This window comes from Acinonyx jubatus, chromosome C1, assembly GCF_027475565.1.
Source record: "Acinonyx jubatus isolate Ajub_Pintada_27869175 chromosome C1, VMU_Ajub_asm_v1.0, whole genome shotgun sequence".
NCBI classification, from domain to species: Eukaryota; Metazoa; Chordata; class Mammalia; order Carnivora; family Felidae; genus Acinonyx; species Acinonyx jubatus.
In genome coordinates, this window is record NC_069381.1 from 42,360,487 (window position 1) to 42,381,360 (window position 20,874).

Genomic DNA, 20,874 nt, shown 5'->3' on the forward strand with positions numbered 1-20,874 from the left:
TTGTAAATAGTATCCTGTTTTATTGCATTTTCTGTTTATGGTGGATAGAAATAAATTGATTTTTATACCTGGATTTTGTATCCTGTTGACTTACTAAATTCTCTTATACTTTAAGATGTTCTGTGTACACAGGCATATTATGAGCAAATAATGATAGCTTTGCTTCTTCCATTCAGTCCTTATACATTTTGTATCTATTTTATTTTATTTTATTTATTTTATTTTATTTTATTTTTATTTTTTTATTTTTTGTCTACTGCCGTGGTTAAGACCTCTAGTACAAAGCTGAATGAAAAATCATGATTTGCAGGCATCCGTGTCTTGTTCCTGATCTTAAAGAGAAATATTTTCAACATTTTGGTGTTAAGTATTATTGTTATAGGTCCTGCTCATCAGATTAAGGGAGTTCTCTTTTATTCTTAGTTTGCTAAAAGAGTTTCTGGTTTTTGGATTTTTTACATGCATGTTTCTTAACTTCCCAGCATAAGGTTTTCCTATTTATCTTTTGTTATTTTTTTGAAAAGCTTTACTTAGGTATAATTTACATACTGCATGATTCACCCCTTTAAACATACAATTCAATGGTTTTTAGTAAATGTACTAAGTTGTGCAATCATCAGCACAATCCAATTTTAGAACATTTCCATCATCCCCAAAACACCCGTCATGCCATCTTTCATCAATCCTCATTCCCATACCCAGCCCCAGGCAGATACAAATGTGCTTCCTGTCTCCATAGATTTGCCTTTTCTGCGCATTTTATATAAGTGGAATCATACAGTAGGTGGTCTTTTTTTCATTTGACGTCTTTCATTTAGGGTAATATTTTTGAAGTTCATCCATGTTTGGAGCATGTTCATGTAGTAGTTCATTCATATCAGTAGATCATTCCTCTCAGTGGTGAGTAGTATTATTTGTGTGGACAGCATACATTTTGTTTTTCAAATTAATGTTGCTATGAACTCTCATGTACAAGTCTCTCTGTGGACACATGTTTTCATTTATCTTTAATAGACATCTACGAGTCAAATGACTAGGTTGTTAAAAATAAATTTATGTTTAAGTTTCAAGAAACTGCTAAACTATTTTCTAAAGTGGATGTACCATTTTTAATTCCTGCCAGCAATGTATGAGGGTTCCAGTTTCTTCACATCCACTCTCACAGCTATTATTGTCTTTTTTTTTTTAAGTTTACTTGTTTTGAGAGAGACAGAGACAGAGACCCCCCCCCCCCACACACACACACAGAGAAAGAGAGAGAGAATGCCAAGCAGGCTCCATGCTATCAGTGCAGAGCCTGATGTGGGGCTTAAAATCACAAACCATGAGATCGTGACCTGAGCCAAAAATCAAGAGTCTGATGCTTAACCGACTCTTAACAATCCAGGTGCTCCTGTCTTTTTGATTATAGTCAACCTGGTGGTTTTGAAATGGCATCTCCTTGTGGTTTTCATTTGCATTTTCCTAATGGCTAATGATGTTGACCACCTTTTTAACATGCTTATTAGCTATTTATATATCTTCTTTGGTGAAATGTCTATTCAAATCCTTTGCCTATTTGAAAAATCGGGTTGTCTTCTTCTTGAACTCAGTTAAGTTCTGTATATTCTGGATCTAAGACCTTTATCAGAATTATGAATTGCAAATATTTTCTCCCAAGCTGTGGCTTATCTTTTCATCTTTTTAATAGCGTCTTTTAAAGTATAAACATTTATTTTATTAAGTTTGATTTATCAATTCTTCCTTTTATGAATCCTTTTAGTGTTACATCCAAGAACTCTTTGCCTAATCCAAGGTCAGGAAGATTTTCTCCTATGTTTTCTTCTAAAAGCTTTATAGTTTTAGCCTTAAATCTTGTCTGCTCCATTTTGAACTGATTTTTGTGTGTGATGTGGTGAAGGGTCTAAGCTCATCTTTTTGAATGTAGATATCCAATTGTTCCAGCACCATTTGTTGAAAAGCTTATTATTGATTTTTAATAACTCTTGTGAACAGAGAATAAAGAGTTATGACAGTAAGCCTTTGAGGTTTGTAGAGATGTGCTTTATGACCTGTTCGATTTTCATGTTCACATTTTCATGTATTTGGGAAGGATGCATATCCTGCAGATGATGGTGCTGTGTTATATGTACATCTATGAAATCAAACTTGAGAATCTGTTAGTTCAAATCTTCTATATCTGTACTTCTTTTTTGTGTCTGTTTGATCTATCAGTTAGTGATTGAGGCATGTTAAAATCTACTGATGTGATACCAGGTTTGTCTTTTTCTTCTTGTCCTTTCAATTTGTAATTTATAAGGAGCGCCTGGCTGGCTCAGTTGGTTGAGTGTCCAACTCTTGATTTCAGCTCAAGTCATGATCCCAGGGTAGTGGGATTGAGCCCTGCATCAGACTCTGCACTGGGTATGGAGCCTGCTTGGGATTCTCTCTCTCTCTCTCTCTCTCTCTCTCTCTCTGTCTCTCTCCCTCCCTCCCTCTCTCCCTCTGCCCCTCTTCCCTGCTCACACACGCTCTCTCTCTAAAATAAAATGAAAAAATTGTAATTTATAGATCTTAAGGCTGTATTATCAACTTTCATTAACTTGTAATCTGATCATTTTGTCATTAGGTGATGACCCTTTTTATCTCTGGCAATATTTGTTTGCTTTAAATTCTATTTTGTCTGATGTTGGTATCTTTCAGGGAGAAAGTCCAGGGACTGTACACTTGGAAGCTTTGACTGGTGAGATAATAAATACTGCCTAAAATATAGTTAGCTTCTCTGCACAACACCTTTCCTCCCTCCCTCCCTCCCAGCCAGGCTCACATCCTTCTACTAATCTAGGGGCATCTTCATTGAAAAGGCCGCATCTTTCCCTTGGGATGCCAGAGAACACTAACAATTTTAAAAGGTCATTCAAGTCATTTGTTGTTTGGTATAAGGAAGCCAAACATGACAGAGAGAGAAGGTTCTGTCTTTTGAAGCCAGACACAACTAGACAACTTCAGTATGCCAATAGAGGTAGGCATATGTCCTAAAGGAAGGTGAAACATTTTAGATTCCAGATTCCTTGTGTATGGCACAATATCTCCACATATGTAGAACAGAAAGCACAGAAACTGATGGCCCTGCCAGCTTTTCCTGCAATCCAACCTGGACTCAACAGAAAGGCATGGGCCGTCATATTTAACAGACTCTGAGGCAGTCAGACAGGTCAGGCAAATGGGAGTGAGACTTTCTCCCTACCCAGACGTCATCCCTCACATATCTAAGGAAAGAGCACCTCCTTCTCCTCACTGGTGGAGGCTGAATAACTTTCTTGGGCTTGAGAGGAGACATCTGTACCCTGAGAGAAATAAAATTTCCTAGTGTGGATGAAGGCCTTGGTCTCAACCAAAACACCAGTAGAAAACCCACTTATTCAGCACTCATTCTGTGATGTGTCCTTGGCATACATGATTTCCTCCAGTCTATACAGCACCCCTGTGAGGAAGATATTATCATCATTATTTCACAAATGAGAACGCTTAAACCTGTATAGATCAAACTTCCAATGGGTAGTCAGCTAGTAAGCTGACCCTAGTCAGCAAACCCTAGTCAGCCAGGGTTTCGATCCCAGCACTTCTTACCTTCCTGTTTGAAGGAGAAACCAGAGCACCTGGCTTCTGCAGAGAAGAGTTTTCAATCGACAAAGAACAGCCAGGAGGGCAGACTGGGGAGGGGATGGAGGTGTGGCCACCTTCCCTCCTACTTCCTTCTGAGCCAGGTGCTTGGTACAGGTATAGGGGACATCAAAGTGGCACAGTGGGCTGGGAGTGATGGGAAGATAGATGTAAATCCTGCTCCACCACCTTACCCCCTATCAGCTGGATGACACTGGGCGAGTCACTTAACTTCTCAGGAGCCCAGTTTCCTCATCAGTAGGATGAGGGTTACAGTTAATACAATAACAGCAGGATTAATAACAGTTCCTGGTTCAGAGGGTGCTTATGAGCATTAGATAGCACTGTGCACGAAAAGCACTGTGTTCTATGTTTCCTTAGATGCTGTATTTATCTATTGGGCATCCATTCATCACAGGGCCGACTACATTAACTACAGTTTCTTGTATTCTTGATGCTCCAGCATTTGGGGGCTTTACAGATGCAGGAAGACACCGCTTGTCCCAGAGCTAGCTAATTCCTAAAGACAATGTCAACCTACCCATAAGCTTGCCTTTTATAAGCAAACCAGTGAGTCCTGAGTCTATTCTCCATTACCCACCTCCTTATCTAACCCTCACACGCCAAACCCTAAATCATCCTGGGGCTGGGTCCCAGGCAACTAGAGACCACCCTTATAGCCCAGAGCCTGCTAGAATTATTCAAACTGCTTACCCTGCCTGCCTTTCCTGAAGAAATCCCAATATAAAGGCTCTGGCCTAGACTTTTCCCCCACTCCTGTCTCCTGACCAACACTGGTTCTTTCCCAGTGGCCCTGCCCTGCGCCATGCAGTGGCCCCCTCTCTGGGATCTGTGAGCATAATGAACATCTTTCTTTCAAGCCGTGTTCTCGTTTCCTCCTGCTGTGGCTACATGGACTTTACTGGACCATATACAGCATGCACATTCTTAGAACAGGTTGGCGGTTTCGGGCCTGTGGCAAACTTTCAATAATTGTTAGCTGTTACTGATACTCTTACTGTTATTATTCTAGGCCAGGTCTCTCTCTATTAATTCTGTGACCATAGACCTTTCTGAGCTTTAGTTCCCTCAGGCTACCAGTGCGAATTCATGATACCCCAACCTCCGTGGGATGGTTTTGAAGATCCAATATGTAAAAAGTAAATATTAGTTGATTTTCTCTTTTCTTCCTCTTTCTCCTTCTAGAGGCTTGAGAGAGAGAGAAAGGGGTTACCTTTTTTTTTCTTAAGGTTTATTTATTTATTTTTGAGACAGAGAGAGAGAGAGAGCACAAGTAAGTGAGGGGCAGAGAGAGAGGGAGAGAGAATCCCAAGCAGGCCCTGCACTGTCAGCACAGAGCCCAACGCAGGGCTCGAAACCTGCAGGATCATGACCAAGAAACCAAGAGTCAGATGCTTAACTGCCTGAGCCACTAGGCATCCCCAAAGAAGGGTTATCTTGATCTCCCAGAGGGTTTTGTGGTCACAGCAGGTCTCCGAGCTATAGAGGCTGGGCTGGATGGCCCGGGGCATGAGGAACTCTGCACTCCAAGACTGGTTCTCGGGCTCTGGCCAATCATCTGCTTCTCATCTGCAGGAACTGGTCCCTCCCAGGCCCAACAGTACAGGGGGGTTGTGACCCAGAAGTGACAAGGGCCCCGCTTTTCAAGGCCCAGGCTTTGGAGAATAGGTACATAGAAGGACCCCAGACCATGAGAACAGCATGGGCACAGGTGTGGGCACTTACAGATCAGATGCACTTAGGCCACCTTCTCCATAACCAATCAATTAGTAATTTGTTCTAGAAGTATTTAGTGAACACTGTGGGGACCTGGTTGGTCTCTGCCTTTACAGAACTTACCACAGAGTTGTAGACATAACAAGTACCAAACCACTTATATGGAACCTGGGGATGGGCTGCATTCCAGAGTTTCAGTGGTAAATCAGTGCTTAGTTCTTACAATAATTTGTTCTTTGGGGGAGTAAAAAAGTTATACCCACACTCTATGTTGTATTCCTGGCCCCATCCATGGAAAAATATTTAATCCATTGGATATATATAGTGGCAAATATTTGTGATGAAATATTGTAGGAAAAAATATACAGCTCAAAAAAAATAAATAAACCACTTTGTTCTTGACACATAGTAGATAGTACATAAATGTTTATATACAAATATGGTAGATGAAAGTCTAACTTTTTTGGGTCTCATTTTTCTTCATCAGGACTTGGTCACTTGCTTCTGACAGGCCCCAGTGAGTTTTGTAATTGATTTTGGATGAGTTACAAAAGTCGGATTTTCAGAAACTAAATGTTAGGTTTAATTTTTAAAATTAGAAATGAAAGTAAAACAAACAAGCAATAAAATCTCCATAAAGTCAAAGGTAAGTGACAAACTGAGAAAGACTATTTGCAGTTCATATCAGAAAGGATGAATTCCCCCCCCCCACCAGTATATACAAAGCTTCTAGAAATGGAGGAGAAAAAGATGATCAATCTAATAGAAAAAGATGGGCAAGAGGTAAGAATAGGTAGTTCACACAGATGATCCTTAAACATATGTAAAGATGGTCAACTTCATTCAAATCAGGAGAAATACAGATTAAAACTATACCAGGCTACAATGTTTTACCTAACAGACTGGCAATAGTCAGACACATTTTGTTGAAATTTGTGGTGACACAAAACATCCTCATCCGCTGCAGATGAGACAGCAAAAACCTCTGAGCAGCAAACACCACCTATGAAATTTCCAAATTCATCTACCCTCTCATGTTACATCTTACCTCTAGGGATTCATCCTCTGTCTGGCACCAATGTGAAATGGCACGTGCACAGGGTTATTTGACTGCAGAATAGCAAACAGTAATAGCAAAAGATAGAAATAACGTACTGTCGTCAGGTGGGAGCTGGTTAGATATTCTGTGGTGCATCCACACAACGGAGTGGTGAGAATGTATAAGAACATAAAGAACTTTGCACTTGAACGATTTCTGGCATATATTAAGTAACAAAATTAAGATGCAGAATGGTCATTGTGTAAGAAGGGGGAAAACAAAAATGAGTATTTGTGTTATGAGTATTCACAAAAATGCGCGGGAAGGATACATGAGAAATCATGAGAAATCAAGAGAAATGTTTAGTAATTAGACTAGAGCAGCAGTTCTTAAACGTCTCAACCAGCATCACCTGGAAGGCTTGTTAAACACAGAGTACTGGCTCCCACTCGCAACGCTTCTGAATCAGTAGGCCTGGGAAGGAGCCCAAAACTCCTTCTAGCAAGTTCCCAGGTTGCCAATCACAAGTTCGGAATTTGAGACCCACTGGGCCAGAAAATGGGATAGACAGAGGCTGGAGCAAGGCTCTTCCAGGTATATCTTTTAAAATCATTTCAACTTTTTAAAAGATGTGAATGTATTACTTAGTCAAAGTCTTTATTTTAAGATGCGTTCAATAAAATAACCTCTCTATCACTTTCTATCCTTTTAACCTGTTTTATTTTTCTAACAATGATTATTATACCTAAATTGATGTTATGTTGTTTACTTGCTTTTCTCTCTCCCCTCACTAGACTAGGGTAAGGGTGTTGCTTTTTCACTGCTCACTCTATTTCCAACACTAACACTATGTCTGGCACAGAGCAGGTTCTCAAGAAATAGTTGTTGGGTAAATGAAGTATCGCTCTGTTCTCTTAGGGTATGCTAGGTCCAGCTCCAGATGCCTCACTGAGAGGATACCCTAATGCCCAAGACCCTCTTTTAGGTGAGGACCAATTCAGGCGTTGAATGTTGGAACACAGTTAATTTTAACAGTCTCCATGTAGGTTTCCCCCTTGACGTTTTGGTTCCGCAGTGAAGCCAGGGGACCCGTGGGCTCAGGTGACACCGTGCTGCAATCTTGCCACACTGTGAAAGCGCGAAAAGAGGTTGGGTTTGGAAGTCACAGACACATGGCATCCAATGTCTCCAGCCACTCACCAGGTCTGTGACCTTAGGCATCTCTAGCCCTCAGTTTCCCCAACTGTAGATTCTTATGCCTATCTCTTGGGATGGCTGGGAGAATCAAATGCTATAATGCGCACGACCCTGGCACCCAGTTAACATTAATTATTTCTTGGCTTTTCAGCTGGTTTATTGCATCAGCTGTTTTCATAGTTCTGCCCCCTATCTTGGTTTATTAAGTAAGAGTTGTAAAAGTTTATAAGTCAGATTGGCAGCCTGCACCCTTGTTTTGATTGGCTCTCAAAGTGTTTAACAAAGATCTGACTTAATTGCCAACACTTAGTAACTAGAGATCCTACATAAAAATCTGGATTTGGGGCTTCATTGGAAACATCTGCATGACCGCAATCGCTGGCGCTCGGCGTTGGCTTCTTTTCTGCTCACAGTTCCCGTGACTCTTCACCTCCTTCCACCTCACCACCCCGTGTCGCCCTGAATAGCTAGCCACTACAGGCTTCGGGTCCCTGCTTTAAACCCCCCAGTTTACAAAGTGGTTCCACTTCTCTCACTTGAACTTTACCCTTGAGGGAGATGTTACCATTCACCCCTGCGCTCTGACCTCCCGGGGGTTGTTAATATTAGCAGCAACAATAAATAGCTAGCATTTGTTGCGTATTCAACACATGCCACGCATTATTCTAAGCACTTTACATGTCTTAATTAATTTAATCCTCACAACAATTTTTTGAGATATTTTCATTATCCCTATTTTACAGATAAGAAATTGAGGCAGAGAGAGGTCAAGTGACTTTTCCAAGGTCACACAGCTAGAAGGCTCAAAATGAACCTTTCTATTCCTCTTCTGTGTCCTCATCTGCATTGTAAGGCCGTGCAGTCTTTCCTTGTTTTCTTTCTTTCATTCATTCTTTCTTCTTTCTTTTCAAATAGGCAAACCTATGGATGCAGCTTCTGGTAAGATTTTGTAAGGGTTTTTTGGTGGGGGGAGGGAAGATGGAGTTACATTTTGTAATATTTGTGCCCTGCTGTACCTCCATCACCCAGAACAATGCCTGGCATGTAGCAGAAGTATATGAAATATTGAAAGAATATAGCAATAGAGGCATTCATTATCCATTATCAGCTTTCAGTACCCCTGGGGTCTGTTAATTGGTTAGTTAATTAGCATAGAGATGACGGACCTACTATGTGGTCATATGGTGGGTTCTCAGCTCTTGAGTAGCTCAAGTTCAGGTGAAAAACACTGACAAAATTCAAATACAGGATATACACAGACATGTCACTGGCCAAGAAAGTTACATTTCCCCATCACAATAATTGATTTTCAATAAAGGCTAAAAATGGAGTCAAGTCAGTTTCGAATGCTAATTATCTCATTGAGTTTGTATTTTCAGTGGTAAAACTGGATGCCTGAAACAGGAAGACCTGGAGTCTGGAAAAGTTGTGTGATGAAAACCCAAGACAAAATGCAATTTGATAGAATGTCCTGCTACAATATTCTCCGGTTGCTAGGGTAGGCTCACTGGGATCCAGCAGAGACAGTGAAGTTTAATGTGTTTGATCAGACTGATTTCTACCAGTGTTTCCCCTATGAGGGCTTCTGGAGAGTCCAGGCAAGGACTGTAGACTTCCAGCCTTTTGTTTTCATTTTTTCTGGTATTGCTATGCCCTGGACTTGGCTCTCTAGAAAGCTAGTCACCTAGCATTGTCCGTGTCCCTTTCTCCCTCCTTTCCTCTCTCAACCTTTATCTCCCTTTACTTCCCTCCTGTCTCGCGTCCCAACCTCTTTCCATCTGTTCATCCTTTTCCCTCCCTCCCTCCCTTCTTTCCTTCCTTCCGTCTTTTCATTATCCATTATTTCACTTTCTCCCACAATAAGCCTACGAAGTAGTCTGGTCAGGGATTATCACTGCAATTTAGTGAGGAACTTAAATCGCAGAGGAGTGAAGTTATTCTTTTAGGATTATCCCCACCCTCCCCCCATGGATCTGACTCTCAGGTTGTGTGCCTTCCACCACACCACAGCTTTATTTCCCTGTGAGAACACAGCCTCCATCAGAACCTTTCTGCTCTAACCATGACATAATTAAATAAAGACACAAGATGGAAAAAAAAAAAACACCTAGACTTAGGATCCTTCTCCCTTTTTTAGGACAATAGAAATTTGGCATCATTTTCCAAATGGGGTGGAAACTCAGCTGCACACCTCGCTGCAAGACTGGGTATTCTCCATCAAGAAACCAGCTTCATCTCAGGTAAGAGATGAGTTCTGTTCAGCTCAGCTAACCCAAGCTTTTACCCCGGCTGGGCACCGGGCTGGGCACCGATGAGACCTGACACTGCTTCAAGGAACTCACGATCTGTGTGACATAAGCTACATAGAGGGGTCTTGGGAGACTAAAAAGGATCTCCAAACACAGGTGCTCCAAACCCCTTCTTGGAGGAGGTATCAGCTGAGTTTAGTCTTGTTGACGAACAGATGTTTTCTGGTGAAAGTGAGGAAGGGAGAGACAGCTTATCATATGAGCCAAAGGATAGAAAAAGGCTGAATAATATCCCATTGCATGTTTATGCCACATGTTGCTTATCCATTCATCTATCCACGGACACTTGGGTTGTTTCCATCTCTTGGCTGCTGTGAATAATACTGCTATGAACATGGGTGTGCAGGTATCTGTTTGAGTTTCTGCTTTCAATTCTTTTGAGTATATATGTAGAAGTGAAATTGCTGGATCACACACATATGGCTGTTTTCTTTTTCCCATTTCTTTTTATAAAAATTTCCCTCGTAATCATTTTTAAGTATACAGTGAGTGGTATGAAGTACATTCATCTTCTTGTGCAAATATCACTACCATTCCTCTCCAGAACTCTTTTCATCTTGCAAAAACTGAAACATTTTACCCATTAAACAGTGACTCCCTGTCCCCCTCCTCCAGCCCCCAGCAGCCACCATGCTGCTTTCTGTCTATGAATCTGACTACTCTAGGAACCTCAGGCGAGTGGAACCATACAGTATTTGTCTTTCTGTGACTGGTTCATTTCACTGAGTGTAATGTCATCAAGGTTCACCCATGTTGTGGCATATGGCAGAATTTCCTTCTTTCCTTGAATATCCACTGTATATACCACATTTTGCTTATCCATTCATCTCCCAGTAGACAGTTGGGTTGCTTCTATGTTGTAACTATTGTAGATACTGCCTCTTAATATATTATGAACATCTTTTCCTATGAATAACAAAATTTCCCCTTTTTTAAAACAAAAGGCTTTTTTTTAGTGCCTTATCACTGTCCCACAATTTAGTTGACTAGTCCCTGATAGTTGGAAATTTGGTTTATTTCTTAATGTTTTGCTATTATATATAGTGCTGGAAGAAATACTCATGAATAGCATCTTCGCATGCCTGACTGATTATTACCTTCAGATAAAAGAGTGTGCACTGTGTTCAGGCCTTCTGTACATACTGCTGGGCCCTTGTTACCACCAGCCTCCCTCCCTCCTATGCCCAGGCAGTAGCCTAAGCCTGAGCAGGCTGCTGCACAGGCCCCCACCCCTCAAGGCCAGAGAACACCATGATGTCCAGGCATCCCTGCACCTCCTAGGGGTGAGCACCAAAGGGCTCCTGTAATAGAAGCTGATAAGGCCTCACGCCTGCTTACCTGTCATGGGGTTCTTGGGTGGGGCTTTCCCCACAAGGTCAAGTGTGTGTCATGTGGCAAATGGTCTTTGCCAGAGAAAATTTGGCTAAACAGAAATATTCTCAAACTAGCTGAAACTAAAGGGGGTGATTTGTGAGAAGGGAAATGGAGAGCACTTAAAGGGCCTGAAGATAAGGCCACTTGGGCTTCACAAGGGTCTAGAACCAAGAACTGAAAAGTCAGGAGTTCAGATTCCTTCTCTATCCGTCTAGAGTGATCTCCTCTCTCATACCTTCTTCTCTTGTTGCATCCCCTCAGTCTTCTCTCTCTCTCTCTCTCTCTCTCTCTCTTTCTCTCTCTCTCTCTCCCTCTCTCTCTGTACAGATCAAGTATCTGTCTTCCAACATGCCATGGTGGACCACTTGTCCCACACCCAGCAGTAGCTGACCTCTCGGTTTCAGCACCATCATGAGGAATAGCGGTTTCTGGGTCCCAATCCCAAATTCCTGGGAGAAGGTGTCTCTACCTAGAAGAAGTATCTATCTGGGGAAAGAGGACAGTGTAGCTGAGCCCACACTCCTCATATAGAAGTCACGGCTGAAGGACATAACAGAAAGATTTGGAAAGGTCTGCATCCAAAGGGATCCCACACCTGCCCGGCAACTCTTTCTTGCACTTCCAGATTTCAGGTTTCAATGGGATCATTCTCTGTCGAGAAACCTTTGAACAGTACAACCATTCTGCAGGAAGGAGACCATGTACTCAGAAGATTAACTCAAGGGAGAACATGAGGGTGTCTAGGGAGGAAAGGGCAGAGTTAAGGGAGCCAACCAGGGATGGTGAAGCACTCTGGGACCAGAACCAGGAGAACCAGTCCCACCCACACATGGGCCTGAAAGCAGAGAGGCAGGAAGCTGTCATTGAAACCAGAGAGGACTGAAGTCAGCAGCGGTAGGTCAGAGGGGGAGGGACACAGCCACTGTCCAAACTGCAGACAGAGCAAGAAATAACTGGCCACTCTCTCCTCCCACCCAATCTGAAGCCAGAGGACAAGGCACTTGGGTGATGATGGGTTTATAGGGTTCAGCCTCCCAGATCACAGAGCAGGGCAGAGAAGGATGCAGAGAGGACGCAGCTGGGGTGGCACAATAGAAAATACCCAGTCCAGGAGGTTACGACATACTTTTTTAGAACATGATAGGTGTTTAACTCTCAACTTTGTCCTCTCACTCCTGGGAATGTAGTTTGAAGATGATGCGACTTAAAATTTTTATTTGTACTAACTTTGGGAGGCAGTATGGCTTAATGGCAAAGTGTGGGTTTGGGAGGCAAAAAGGTCAAGCTGCAGACCAGACTCTCCTATTTCTTAGCTTTATGGGATTTGGGGGCATGTGGATTGACCTCTCAAAGCCCCATTTTCTTCATCAGTAATACCTGTCTCCCCATGAAAGAAGTTTTCTTTTCATTCCCTTCTTTTTTTCTTTCTTTCTTTCTTTCTTTCTTTCTTTCTTTCTTTCTTTCTTTCTTTCTTTCTTTCTTTCTCTTTCTGCTTCAAATAATTCTTTATTGAGAGGCTTAACTACAACCTTATAAAGTGAAGTGCGTGAGCATGAGGCATCATGGACACACCACAAATGGTTCTTATTTCTATGATTTTTTTCACTATAACATTATCTGTAACAAAAAGTTTAAAAAGTGTGAAAATAGCCTAGCTACCTAACAATAGCGATTAAATAATCAAAGCTTGCCATCCCACTCTAAGAACCACAACCATGACTGTCATGGTGAAGACAATGAAACCGCAGGGGACAATATCTCCATTGTAGAAATGACTGAAAGGGAAGCGTGGCAAATACTAGGTTTACAATACTTAAAAGTATAACAAACACAAGAGAACATGAAGAAATAGAAATAATCAAAATGGTGAGGATCATGGGTATTTGGTCTGTTTCTTTTGAAAAAAAAAATATGTTAGGTGATTTTAACAGTATTTACATAAACACAGTATCAAAAATCACACAATTATTTGACCTGAACAAAAGTAACTCCTTCCTAAGGCTGACTGGACTCATTTCCTGTGGCTGTTGTAATAAATGGCCACAAAACACGGTGGCTTAAAAAAACAGAAATCTAGGGGCGCCTGGGTGGCTCAGTCGGTTAAGCGTCCGACTTCGGCTCAGGTCACGATCTCACGGTCCGTGAGTTCGAGCCCCGCGTCAGGCTCTGGGCTGATGGCTCAGAGCCTGGAGCCTGCTTCAGATTCTGTGTCTTTCTCTCTCTCTGCCCCTCCCCCATTCATGCTCTGTCTCTCTCTGTCCCAAAAATAAATAAACGTTAAAAAAAAATTTAAAAAAAACCCAGAAATCTAGCTTATAGTTCTGGAGGCTAGAAGTTCTAAATCAGGATGTCAGCAGGGCCATGCTCCCTCCAGAGGCTCTGTGGGAGAATCCATTCCATGCCTCCCTCCCAGCTTCTGGTGACTGCTGACAATCCTTGGCACTCTTTGGTCTGTGGCCATGTCCCTCCAATATCTGCCTCCATCTTCACATTGCTTTCTCCTCTGTGTCTGTGTGGTCTCCCTCTGACTCACTCTTACAAGGACACTTGGCATTGGCTATAGGGCCTGTCTGGGTAATTGAGAATGATCCTATCTTAAGATAACATAATTATATCTGCAACGACCCTTTTACCAAATAAGGTCACAGTCACAGCTTCCAGGGATTAGGATGTAGACATACCTTTTTGTGGGGGAGGAGGGGAGAGGGTACCATTCAACCCATTTAAGAGGATTCAGAAACTGGAGGAAGGGATATTCAGAAACTTGGAGGAAGGAAGCCAGCTGAAACATCAGAACAGATGGTGGGTATTGGAGGAAGCGTCATGGAGGAAACACAAGACAACTTTTCACACAGAAATAACAAATAGAAATATTTGTTGGGTGAACAGAATGAATAGAAAGGAATTGAGGGTGAGCCATAACAGAAGTCTGATATTCTGGACTTGTCTCCCAGCCTCAGTAATAGAACCATGGACTCCAGTGTCCGCTGTCTGTCCATCGTTGTGCTCAACTCCACTCCTCACTTCTTAACCCAGTGTTGCCTCTGGCTTGTGTCCTGTTTGATGAACATCTCAAATAGTGTGAAAATGAAAATGAAAATCAGGGATGTGTGTGTACTGAGAGACTGAATATATAAACAGACGATGGCCAGACCATAATGACAATGGAAGTCTGACCTACAACCCCAGCAGCAACAAGCTTGGTAAGGAAAACCACAAACCTCTACAGTAACCAGCCCAGAACAGTCAAGCTTGGTCAATGACAGTCATCTTTCCTATTCTTTGCTCCTACTTCCAACTCAGGTTAGCCAGAGAAAGCCAAAGACATTCCCAAGCCAATCACATGCAGATGCCCTGCTTCCCTTCAATAGCCTCCAGGCAGAGCACGCTTGAAGGTCTCCTTTTTATTTTACCATAAAGTTTTCCTGCTCAGTGCCTGCCTTTGAATCTCTACCAAATGCAAATGATGGGGGCTGACTCCTTAGGTACAGTAAGCTCTAAAATGATAGCCTCTGTTCTCATTTGGGTCTTTGTTTATTTCCATTGGGAAGTCTCTCCATTCTGCTCAACTGAGGGCACTTAGGTTCCTACCCCTTGGTTATGAGCATTGCTTAGAATGTTTAACCACTAAACCAGTACAGTGCTTGGCACATAGTGGACGCTAAATAAATCAAGTTAATGAATAGCCCTCTAAGTTAAGGTGAACTGCATTGCTGCAACTCCACATTCTTAGATTAAGTTTAAGAGAGTAAACTTATTTTACTTCATTTTAGGGAGATTCCAATGAACTCTCAGTTATTCTGAATTCTTTGAAAATGGAAATTTTTAGTTAATAGAACTTTCTGGTTGACTCAGTCAGAGAGTCTACATGCCCTTGAATATGCTCCTCATTGAAAAGACCTTAATCCTTCTTAAAGATGCAGATGTCATGCTATCATTTCATAAATGGTGCTGTGAAAGTCTCAAGTGCCACACAGAATGGGCAGAAGTTGGATGGTGCTGGCTGTGGGGCTACACCCACGTTGGGGGCTATTGTTGAACTAACTCCCCAACTGGAGTTTGTTTTTTTATTATTTATTGCCAATGGAATGGAATGCAAACTGCTTTCATTCTCATTCCTTGATTCTTTTGGTTGTTCAGATTCTGGGTAAATAGGCTGTCAGGCTGTTACTGGGGACTAAGGTTGGAGGCAGCAGAGGTGAGAAAGGCAGAGGACCTGCAGGGAGAGGCCTCAGAAAAGGCTTCTGAGAGGCTGTTGTGCCCATGAGATGCTGGGGCCACAGGACCCTCCACTTCTATTAACTATGCAAGGTGGTAGGCACCATTTCCAAAGCATAGAGAAGACAATTTCTCTGAAAACAGCAAAAAGTTTTCTGACTCTTTTAAAAAAATATTCAAAACGTCCTTTTCAAGCTCTGTTTAGCTCTGTTTATAGCTGTGTTTAGAGTGCAGGGCCTTTGGATGGTCACTATATATTCTGAGTCTTGAATACAATTCTGACTTTCACATCAGCAGGAATTCTGACATGAGAATTTATTTACCATAAAATCCAGAGAATGTTCTTGTCTCCATCTCTCCTTACTTTCCCTCCCCTTCTCCCTCTTCCCATTGTCCCACACGTGTACTAAAATTCTCTTCATTTCCCTGGCATGCTTCTGCCTGTTCTTGTCAGTCTTTGCACATGCTATTCCCACCACCTGGCACACCCTCTTCTTTCAGTCCACCCCATGAACCAAACAATTCTTTAAGACTAAACAGAAAAGAGGGGGTTCTGGGAAGATGCAGCAGTAAGAAGCATGAGGAATCTGTCTCCCCACTGAGACAACAATTGCACTGGAAGAATCTGTCTGATGTAACTATTTTGGAACTCTGGCTCTGTTCAAGGCTTGCAGATTCCAGGGGAAGACTTGGACAGTAAATTGTAGTGCATTTTAATCAATTTTAGCTCTTAGCACAGTAGCAGCTGCCCACCCCAACCACCTCCCCCCCATCTCCAGCCACATGGCAGGCAGCTGTGCCTGTGTTTCTGGAGGAGAGTGCACACAACTTGCAAGAGCCAAGGCATGCAAAAAGTGTCCTGTCCCCCAAATATCTGTGCTCTGACACTGACTGCTGCTTCTTATCACAGAAGGTGCAAAGAGGTGGCTGCCATTGCTGTTACACTTCCCCCCACTGTTGCAAGTCCCTCCCCCTCCAGCTGAAGTGATTTGCTGGGAATTTTATGGGTTGCTGCCCACCCCCCTTCATTTTTCTCTTCTTTCCCTTTTGGGAGACAGACATTAATGACCGGCTTGTTCAAAAACAACTGAAAAAAACAACTTTCAAGGGAAATTAGACAATGCATGCTCAGACCCAGAAAAGACCTGAGAAGGCGTGAAGCTTATGCCTCTAGCTGAACCTCACCACAAAGGCAGCCTACAACATCAAAACAACAAACACAGTAAATAAAAACAATAACAAAACCCAGCACACCCTGGGGGAGGAGGAGAATCTGATTTCCAGAGTTACCAGATTATTAGATTCAATTGTCCAGTTTTCAGCAACAACAACAACAAAATCAAAAGACACACAAAGAAACAGGAAGGTATGGCCCTCAAAGGGAAAAAAATAAATCAACAGAAGTGAGCCTGAAAAAGACCTAACGGCAGGTATGCTGGACAAAGACTTTAAAGCACCCATCATAAAGATGTTCAAAGAACTAAAGGAAGATGTGAAGAAAGTCAAGAAAATGATGTATGAAGTGAAAATGGCAGTAAGGAGAAAGAAAACTTAAAAATCAAGAAGAAATTCTGAAGCTGAAAAAAGCAGTAACAAATGAAAAAAAAATCACTAGAGGAATTCAAAGTCAGATTAGAGCTGGCAGAAGAAAGGATAAGTGAACTTGAAGCTAGGCCAAAAGAAACTTCTTCCTACGAATATGTCCTGGCCCCGGGATAAGAGGACAATGGATGGCATGGCCTATGTGGGCAATACAGGGCTGGACACATTCCCTGAAATTTTTCCCAAAGTGACCCTGTTGGAGTGTGAAAATAACAGAGAGAGAGAGAGAGAGAGAGAGAGAGAATGTTTCTATTGCAGAGGGACTACCCATGTCAGGAATGAGGCTGTTTTCTTAGAGTACTGTGATGGCTAATTTAATGCATCAATTTGGCTGGGCCATGGTGCCCAGATATTTGATCAAACATTATCCTGGATGTTTCTGTGAGGGTGTTTTTGCATGAGATTAACATTTAAATTGGTGGACTTTGGGTAAAGCAGATAGCTCTCCATAACGTGAGCGAACTTCATCTAATAAGCTGAAGGCCTAGATAGAACAAAAACTGATCTCCCCTGAAAAAGAAAGAATTCTATCAGCAGATGGCCTTTGGACTTGAACAGTGACTCTTGCCTGGGTCTCTGGCTGCTGGCCTACCCTGTAGATCTTTGGACTTGCACCTCCATAATCATATGAGTCAGTTCCTTAAAACAAATCTATCTCTCTGTCTCTCTCTCCCCTTCCCTTCATACACCCCCCCAACCCGACCCCTACACACACATATATATACATATTGGTTCTGTTTCTCTGTAGAACCCTGACCAATACCAGTACCTTCCAGGCTAAGAAGTCAAGATAGGAACCAATCAACCACAGCAGAATGTCAGAAGTCCCATTTGAATAAATATTTGTCGACCCTTGTGCAAACATGGTAAACTATCCAAGCAGGAAGCCAGTTCAGGATGCAGCAGAATGTCATCCCCAACTCCTTCCACGAACCCCTCACCCCATGCAAATCCATTTAGCGACCGATCCTTTCTTTTTCCTGCCTTTCATCTCTCCTCCTGCTACCACCCTAATCCGAGCCATCCAGACAAATCCCCTGCCTGTTACACAGGGCCCTTGACATCCTAAACACTGCTGGCTTCCAGCTTTGATCCCTGCCGGTGCCAATGTTTTCTCCCCACACCAGCTGGCAGATCTCCTCACCACTGCTCATGTGGTTCATGCTCTTTTATGCCTCTGTGTTTTTCAGTCACCTCACACATTTCTGATGAGGACTGCCCTTGTGTACGGCCCTGTGCTAAGAGCTGACCATGCAGTTGTAGGCCTCAGGCACTCTAGTCTGGGGGAGAGACGGGCCTGGGAGCATGTAGGTGCAACCTCAGGCTGCCAGGGCCCGAGAGGGGCCCACACAGGCTACAGATGGAGGCAAAGCAGCACGGAGTACGGGCACTTCACAGAAGGCAGGGACATCATAGTGTCACCCACACTTCCCTCTGCTGCCTGTGCCTCTTGCCCAGGGAACTTGTTCCACGGCTCCGTATCAGTTAGTATCATCTCTGCTCAGAAGAGTCTGCTGTGGCCTCACTGCTCTCTCCAGGGACCATCCACTCTCTCTCTCCTGGGCTCCCTAACATTTCGTATTTACCACCTTCCTCACTTCCCACGTTGAGTACTCATACTCAACTGCTCGTTGAGCTTACTCTGTGCTGAGACGCTGCTGGCCCAGCAACCACCCTGTGCAGCAGGTACTGGTGTATTGCCCTCCGCTCTCAAGGGTTACATTCCTTGCTCAGTGGCTCGTGGTTCGGGAGCTTAATCATTTGAGGCCCCAGGGCTGAGCACCCTTTCTGGGACACGGTAGGTAGTTAGTAAATGTTTGTTAAACGGAACTACAGTACGTCTTTCCAAGTGCACGGCTTTGCAAGCTGAACAGAACGGAATAAAGTAAACTAGACGTATGTTTCAGGAAAGACTTCAAAAGCAGAGTCCGTTTGTTGTTGTTCTTTTCTGCCATCACTGACATTTCTCACTGGCTGGGGGAGGCCCAGGAGAGAGAAACCAGATCGCCCCCTCATTGGTTCAGGTCACCGCACCTTGCCACCACCAGCCAAAACGGTGTGGAATTCTGCAGCTTCAGGAACCGCCCTGGCAAGAAACACTCCCTGGCGCCAGGTTCCTCCCCCTTCTGTGTGCCAGCTGGGGTCTCTCCTGGCTGGAGCTGGCCCCGCTGAATGCCAGACATCTGCAGACAGGATTTGCAAACAACTGGCTCAAGGTTCTGAACTTTTGTGATCTCATCCAAATGCCTGACTGTGGGGGGCAGGCTTGTTTTCCTAGGCTACCAGCTCCAGAGGGGTGGGGGTGGGGGTGGGGGTGGAAATTACACTAGACTTGGGCCCAGAGGCCTGGGGTTAGTTCTCAGCCCTGCCACTTTACAGCTAAATGATGCTGAACCTCAGTTTCCTTCACCATAAAGTGGAAATGATGACTGTTCCTACCTCACAGGGTTGTTATGAGAAGTAAGACGATACATGTGGGACATGATTTTGACTGTTTTTTGCTGTAACGTGCAAGGGATCGTCAGTAATTCAAAGAAGCCAGAGTTCCTCAAGCCACAGTCTCAGGGCGACGTACCCACCGCGGCGAGCACGCCCTTAACAGCAAATGCCAAGATGTCTAGACAACCCAGTCGGTTTATCTGAGTTCATTACTGAGATCCGCATAACAGAGAAACTGCTTGTTGAGTTGATTGGACCAGATTTAGTTATTTATAGAGGCGCCTTGGAACTGGACCAGGATCTGGAGGCAGAAATACTGGAAATGAATCCTAGATCCCCAATTTCTGTTTGTGTAATTGTGAGCATGGTTTTTCAGCTCTAAAATTGGGACTATAATCTCTACTTTGCACGCGCCCTGTGACCCAGCAAGCCCTTTATTTCCCACGGAAGTTCTCTTACAGGAGATACAGAAGGGGATGTCTAGGAGGATATTCATCGTGACGGTGTCTGTGGTAGCGGACAGAAGAGGTACTGAAGGTTTTCCCTGCCAGAGGGATGGACAAGTAAGTTGTGGGGCCAGCAACTGTGCGGTTTAGACAGCAGGTGAGGCAGTGGACTAGACACACATACAGTAACGTGACTCTTCAAAACAGTGTTGGGAAAAAATGTAAGAGGCGGAACATATGTATCACAATACCATGGAGAGAAATACAAAACACAAGCACGCACAAAACAAGAGGACATATTTCACAAGAATACCTGCGTATGTATAGAGATATCAAAGACGTGAGACTAGATGCCTATGAGAGGAGATGAAGAGGGGTGGCGAATAGTGAAGGGGGTTAGGGGATCAAACCAGAAAAGAGCATCGCACAGACCAATGACAACAACGGGCTACTCACCGAGAGGCACAATCAACTCAGCTTCCTGCATCAGAAATTAAAAAGAAATCCCTCCCTCTTAAAAACTGAGAACAAACTGAGGGTTGATGGGGGGTGGGAGGGAGGGGAGGGTGGGTGATGGGCATTGAGGAGGGCACCTTTTGGGATGAGCACTGGGTGTTGTATGGAAACCAATTTGACAATAAACTTCATATATTGGAAAAAAAAAAAAAAAGAAAGAAATCCCTACCAGCGTGCCTGGGTGGATCAGTCAGTGAAGCGTCCAGCTTCGCCTCAGGTCATGATCTCACGGTTCACGAGTTAGAGCTCCTCATCAGGCGCTGTGCTGACAGCTTGGAGCCTGCTTTGGATTCTGTGTCTCCCTCGCTCTCTGCCCCTCCCCCACTCGTGCTCTGTCTCTCTTAAAAATAAATAA

At 43.4% G+C, this 20,874-nt stretch overlaps 1 protein-coding gene across 2 annotated transcripts in view; it reads right to left on the reverse strand.

Moving 5' to 3' along the window:
- The window catches only part of SLC1A7 (solute carrier family 1 member 7), a 77,388-nt gene extending 56,556 nt beyond the window's left edge, over positions 1–20,832 (reverse strand). The window contains exon 1 of one of the 2 annotated variants that reach the window (XM_053214048.1): positions 20,689–20,832. The gene's annotated coding sequence lies outside the window, so the exon portion shown is untranslated. Of the gene's footprint in view, positions 1–20,459; positions 20,479–20,688 lie in introns of those variants that run through there. The other variant, XM_053214049.1, reaches the window with a different exon arrangement.
- Positions 20,833–20,874: the final 42 nt, after the last annotated feature.